The sequence below is a fragment of the Adiantum capillus-veneris genome, chromosome 21 (assembly GCF_014529385.1).
Source record: "Adiantum capillus-veneris isolate H3 chromosome 21, ASM1452938v2, whole genome shotgun sequence".
NCBI classification, from domain to species: Eukaryota; Viridiplantae; Streptophyta; class Polypodiopsida; order Polypodiales; family Pteridaceae; genus Adiantum; species Adiantum capillus-veneris.
The window spans coordinates 108,684,049-108,690,801 of NC_140951.1; positions in this window are offsets into that span (position 1 = coordinate 108,684,049).

Sequence of the window (6,753 nt, forward strand, 5' to 3'; positions counted from 1 at the left end):
CTGGTGGTTCTGATCTCCGTGCACCTCTAGACCGAGGTGTGCGGGGATTGGACATGACTAGAGAATGTGAGGTAAAGAGAGAGAGAGAGAGAGAGAGAGAGAGAGAGAGAGAGAGAGAGAGAGAGATAAGATGAAGAATGCCAATAGAATATTAAATTTGTTGTCCAGGTTATAAGTTTTTTATCCTCATTATGAGTAGTGACGAGGATGTGGGACCGTCCAACCGAAACACCTATCTCTCAACGAGGGTCTTATGTCCTTGTAATCAATGCAAGCATGCTCTGCGACGGACAAGACGTGTTTCTTTGTAGCACGTTCACGAATTTGGCGTGTTCGATCCATCTATTATAGATCGAGTTGTTGCCAATTATAACTCGTCGGACTCTGACGCTGGCCAACAAGCAGCAATCTTGCAACCCAATAGACGTGTTCGCAGGCGCTTTGGTCAAGCAACATATGTGAGGCCACAAGATGTAGCCTCTGACAGCTCGGGGGATGATCATGCAGAGCACATTCCCAACGAGGCAATGTTTGAGCCCGAGATTGATGAAATGATCGAGACGATCATGGATTCAGAAAGGCTTATCTATGATGATATGAAAAGTGAAGCCGATATGCCATTGTATAATGGAGCACGTATGTCTAGATTGAAAGCACTCCTGGTTCTTCTCAACATGCAGGCAAAGTTTGGATGGAGTGACACTAGCGTCACAACGCTTTTCAGGTGATCTATTACAATTAGTTTACTTTAATAGAACTCTAAATGTACAATGATCTGATAGATTTTTACACGACTGTATCATATTTTTATGTTGTGTAGATTGCTGAAAGAGCACATACTACCAGCTGACAATGTGATGCCAGATTCCCGAGATGAAGCAAGAAAGATTTTGCGAAACTTGGGGATGGATTACAATTTTATCTACGCTTGTCCTAATGACTGCATTCTTTTTAGAGGGGAATACACAGACATGGAGAAGTGTCCGAAATGTGATTCCGAAAGATATCAAGTAGATCTCCACGGGACAAAAATTCCACAAAAGGTTTTGCGACATTTTCCTCTGCTTCCTCGCATCAAGCATTTCTTCGAATGTAAGTCCATGGCCGCCCTAGCATCATGGCATGAGGAGAATAAATCTTCGGATGGTGTGCTACGAATTCTTGCAGATTGCGCAGCCTGGAAACATATAGATGGAACATGGTCGGATTTTACCAGGGAAGCTCGAAATTTGCGCTTAGGCCTGGCTATGGATGGCGTAAATCCATTTGGTCAGAGATCAACATCTTACAGTGTATGGCCCGTTGTCATCGTCAACTACAACATTCCCCCGTGGTTGACTACGAAGAAGGGGCACCTATGGCCAAGCTTGATTGTGCCAGGGCGATATAAAGTGGGGAATATGGATGTGTATCTTCGTCCACTATTGGAAGAGCTACAACAATTGTGGATTGGCATAGAGGTGGTGGATATGAGCCGACACACAGGACGACGGAATGCTTTGATCAGAGGCATTCTAATGTGGACCATGCATGACTATCCCGGGCTAACAGAATGCTCAGGTGATCTATTGACACTCCTCACTCAGACACTGTAAATATTGTTTTTTCCCATAGTTGATCTATTATCATGTGTATACATGCAGGGCTTCAAACAAGCGGATATAGAGCATGTGTCACATGTGGACCTAGATTGAATGCACGTAGGGCACCGTCACTGAAGAAGCAAATCTACGAAGGTCATCAAGCGTATCTTCCAGAGAATCATGTGTTACGCGACGGCTTTTTGCGAAGAGAGCCACCAAGGATGTCTGCACAAGCATGGTTAGAGCAGAAGGAGATGTGCGATGACGGATTGCCTCCAGGGATGAAGAGACTATCTCTATGGTACGAGTTACCATACTGGCCCCGACTCATGATCAATCACTTGCTCGATCCAATGCACATATTCAAGAATGTGGGTAATCTACTATGGGACCATTTGACCGGCAAGAAAGATACTTTGGGAGCCAGAGTTGACCTTAGAAATGTGGATCGTATGGAGCAATATTGGCCACAAACAGCGTCTGATGGATCGATAAAACTCCCTAAAGCACCATGGATTTTCACAGGAGCCCAAGAACGCAAAGTAAAAGAGGCCATTCGATCTTTGCGGACCCCCACTGGCGTAATGCACTCGCTCCGAACGTGTTTTACTAAAGAAGGAAAGCTTACCGGTTTGAAGTCACACGATTGGCATAAAATGTGTCAGGTACGTTCACAGTGGACTTTAATATCATTGCATAAAATGTGGACGTTAATATCATTGCTGCACATACTTTACAGTTTATTTTACCGGTTGCCATTGAGGGATGTTTGTCTCTCGACATCCGTAACACAATCGACAAACTTGCAAAGCTGGTGCAATGGATCTCACAAAAGGAGATCAACGTAGACTCCATACCATTCGCCAAACTAAATGCTGCGGAGCTTGTGTGCATGTTTGAGAAACATTTTCCTACTACAATGCTAACCATTCAGGTGCATCTTCTTGTTCACATAGTTGATGAGGTGGAAATAGCTGGCACAGTTCATTCCAGATGGATGTTCTTCTTAGAGCGTTTCATGAAAACGCTTCAGGGATATGTGCGTCAAAAGGCACGTCCGGAGGGTAGCATGGCAGAAGGTTGGTTGGTATCAGAGTCCCTAGTGTACATTGGAGAGTGGCTAGACGGATTTGATAAATCCCGGGACACGCTATGGCGAACCATAGATGATGAGCGCATATCTGGGATTGTCATGTGCAATCTCGGTGTTGATAAGAAGATGACGGAAGATCTAGAGGCTAAAATCAACCGATTTTGCATGCTTCACAATCCAGTGATGCAAAAGTGGATTTCACAATATGAGGATGCAAAGCAAGAGCGACAAAGGGCACGAATCGAGTGGAGACGGGGAAAACGACCATCGATGCACTATCGAGCGGTTCTGGAGAGCCTACCAACCTTCATGAGCTTAAGATGGTTGCACAACCAATTGAAAAGCGCACAACAATGCGGTGACGAAGTGACTGAAGAAGAGTGGGAGTACTCTCGGGGTGGCGCGACCAAGGTAAGTTTGCAATGTACGACTAGCAAGTGACTTTATTTATAAACGTTTGAACGGCCACTCATAATCTTTGTTCGTTGTAGTATAAGTCATACACAGCAGCATGGTGTAAAGGTCGACATTTTAGGGTGGAGCGAATCGACAAAAAGCGTTTTACTCAAGATTGTGGAATCATGGCAAAATTTGAACAGTTTAGTCGACGACGTTCCTCTGATGCAGATCGTGTGGTGGCGGAACTCACTTACTTCGGCACACTGCAAGAGATTTTGAGGATCGATTACAGAGGATTTTTTGTCGACTTGTTCGACGTGCAATGGTTCAAGATAATCATGGAGGGTCGCAACGCTACTGTGCGTAGAGGAGAGTCTGGTTTTCTTGAGGTGGATTCTACTAAGAAATGGACTGACCTAAGAGACACTTTTGTACTACCCGAGCATTGTGAACAAGTAAGTATATAAATAGTTAACATCCCCCTTTTACAAGTTATGTGCTTGAAAGCTCTCATGTAAGTTATGTGGCTCTGGCAGGTAGTATTTCATCCTACAAAGTCTACATCAAACTGGTGGTACGTCATAGAGGTAGCCCCTCATAGTGCAAGGACGTATGAAGGCTACCATATGCCAATCACAACGACATCAATGGAGGAGATGAGAGAAGATGCTCAATCAGAAGCCGCTGCGGTGGTTCCAGACGAGCATCAAGATGCTACTACTCTATATGGGGTGCATGCAGAGGAGCTACAAAATGAAACAGAGGATATGTGTTTAAACGGAGAGCTCTATATAGATATAGGAAGTTATGCTGAGTTATGAGAGGATGAGAGAGAGATCTCTTAAAGCCACAAATATTGTATTTGAACAATTTTGCTCCGTGTTGTAAAAGCTCTGGCTCTCTAAGTACCTTCCATGGTGTATAACGCTCTTTTCTACTCGCGCTCACATCTTTTGATTGAAAATTCTGAGTTTTCGACTTGCCTCTTCTATCACTCGATTCATTGCGTCATTGTATTTATATGCGTCATTACGTCATTGTATTTAATGGTCTTTGCGTCATTGTCTACTCTATTCATTCAATATTAAGTTTAAATATTCGTGTGTTTAATGCAGGTATGGATGATGAGGAGTTTCTTTCTTCTTTGTCACCGCAGTAGAGACAGTGGTACGTGGAGCGTCATCGCTCTGGCGCATCATCGCGCGTTCCTACACCATCCGCATATCCCTCTCTTTCGGAGCATTTGGCGCGCTCCGAAGCTTCGGCGTCGACGAGATGAGCTTCACACTCGTCTAGACACCGGCGCTCTAGTGGTGGCGCTGGCAGTTGTTGTGGGGATTCCGCCCCCGATGCCTCCACACCGCCTCGTGTTCGACGAGGCTCTTTACCCTCCCCTTCTTTGCCCGCCCCCACACCAGCCACAGCATCGCCATCTACGCCAGGTTTTGCACGGCTGACTGTTCCTAGAAGCTACACACCTCTACCTACTCCGCCAGGAGCCACCCCACTCGACACTCCTCGCTTCGGGGCCCAGACGCCGGTGGAGACACCTGACGTCCGTACCCCCATCGAAACGCCGCTAGAGACCCCTGTCGGGACACCCAGGTTCACGCGTCACCGGCCAGAGGGCTTGCCTTACTCCGTCGACATCAGCGGCGGCATCATCATGGATGATGACGGCAAGAAGGTGATCTCGCGCATGCGTGGTCTTTGCTCTCAGCTGTTTAGACACTACATACTAAACAAATGGAGTGAAGTACCAAGTGATTTAAAAAACAGAGTCATCAGCATACTTCATGATGAGCTTCCCGTTCCAACACGGGATCAGCGCTTCAATGAAGACCTGATGAAGATTCGAATGCGCGAATACTGCAAACACAAGCGTTCCGAAGTACAAAAAGAAATCAAGAATGGGTGGAACAGGCCAGATTGGCTGGCCAAAGAAGATTGGAAGAATGCGAAGAAAGCAGCGCGCGAGAATCCCGACAAGTGGAAGCAACAAAAGGCAGCTAGAGCGCGAGTAGAGGCAGGGAGCTCGCACCACTTGGGGAGCGGTGGATGGGCATCATTTGAGGCCGATTTTGTAAGTCTTTTCACATTGCTCTTTATGCATGTTCGATAGTTTAGGGTTTATGAGTTTTTTAGTTCTAACATAATGAAATCTTTGTATGTTTTGACAGTGGTCGATGACAGGACGTGATCCCACACCGTACGAGTGCGAGTACGCAGGCAGGAAGGGCTTAAACGCCCTGATGGACATTCTCAGTTCTCGCGGCGGCATGGTTAGTATGAGGGTTTACTCTTTTTTATTTTTTGTATTGTTTTATAAATGTCGTTATATGTTTATACTTACTGAAAGCTGTCTTATTGTCTTTTTTTGCAGAATCCGACAGATACGCCGCTTGGACGCGATGAGACGTCTGACTAGACGACGTCAGTTTAGCCGTAGCTAGATAGCATTAGTTTAGGGTTTCTCATAGCTTATGTATCATGACATGGATTTTACACGTCTTTTTGAACCATGTATATTATTACATTTGTCACCGGAGTTCCTTTTGTCAATCAATTCTTTATGCCTATGATGTTGTACAATTGTCATTATTACATTTGCCAATCAATTCATTTTGGCTATGATGTGTACAATTGTCAATTTTGCAAACAATGCGTCTTGTGGGTGACTATTTTGGGTCTATTATCTACCTTTGCATTTTTTTAAAAAAGTGAATCAAGTACAATATGGTTGATGGGTGGCAGGGCATTCAATGCCATGCCACCAAAAAAAATCTCTCGGGCGTCGCTATTTATGGCTCTATAGCGTCGCTATGAGTGTCGCTATAGTCTTCTGTGTAAACGTCTCTATAGGCGTCGCTATTTGCGTCGCTATATAGCGACGCTCATAGCGACGCATATAGCGACACCTATAGCGACGCTCTCATAGCGACGGTTTTAGCGACGCCGGGGGTTATAAAAACCCAATGTATTTGTGTCGCTAACAGCGTCACAAGAGCACACAACCTCTTGTAGTGTATCTTGCCAAACCAACCTCCGTGGTGAAAGTTTGGACAGAACATTTTGACTATCCCTTGGTAGATAGTTTGCTTGAAAAACAAAGTGTGAAAGTGTCCAAAATTGACCATAAACATGTATTGTGTGATTTAGTAATCACATATGTGGTCATACCACAAAACTGTGCTCCTATATGCACGCCCAATGCTATAGAGAAAATGGGAGATCCACGCTAGGCGGGACTCCAAGCTCGTTTGGACAACCATGCTATTTGAAATGCTTGGTGCATCTAAACACCCTGTTATAGAACAGCCTATGTGAATGTAAGTTCATCATTAAAAACTTAACTCAATCTTTGCACTACAACATGTAGTGCTTACACAATACCCAAAAACATATGTAATGGCAAGACTCATGTTGGGCCATTAACATCGATGGGGAGTTCACTGGGTAGATCTGTTCAAGCTGGAGAACAATCACCCAAGGAATTCCAACAGTTGGGTCTTACACTAGATCTAACAATGGCTCTTAGCCAAAACCTGTGTGGCTCATAGCCCTTATGTCCATTAGTGTTCAATCGTCTAACCGATGAAGACTAATTTTAATGGCATCTTGGTCAAGTTCTAGCTGAGAGTGAGAGCACCTTGGCTCAGGATGACTCACAAGAAAAAC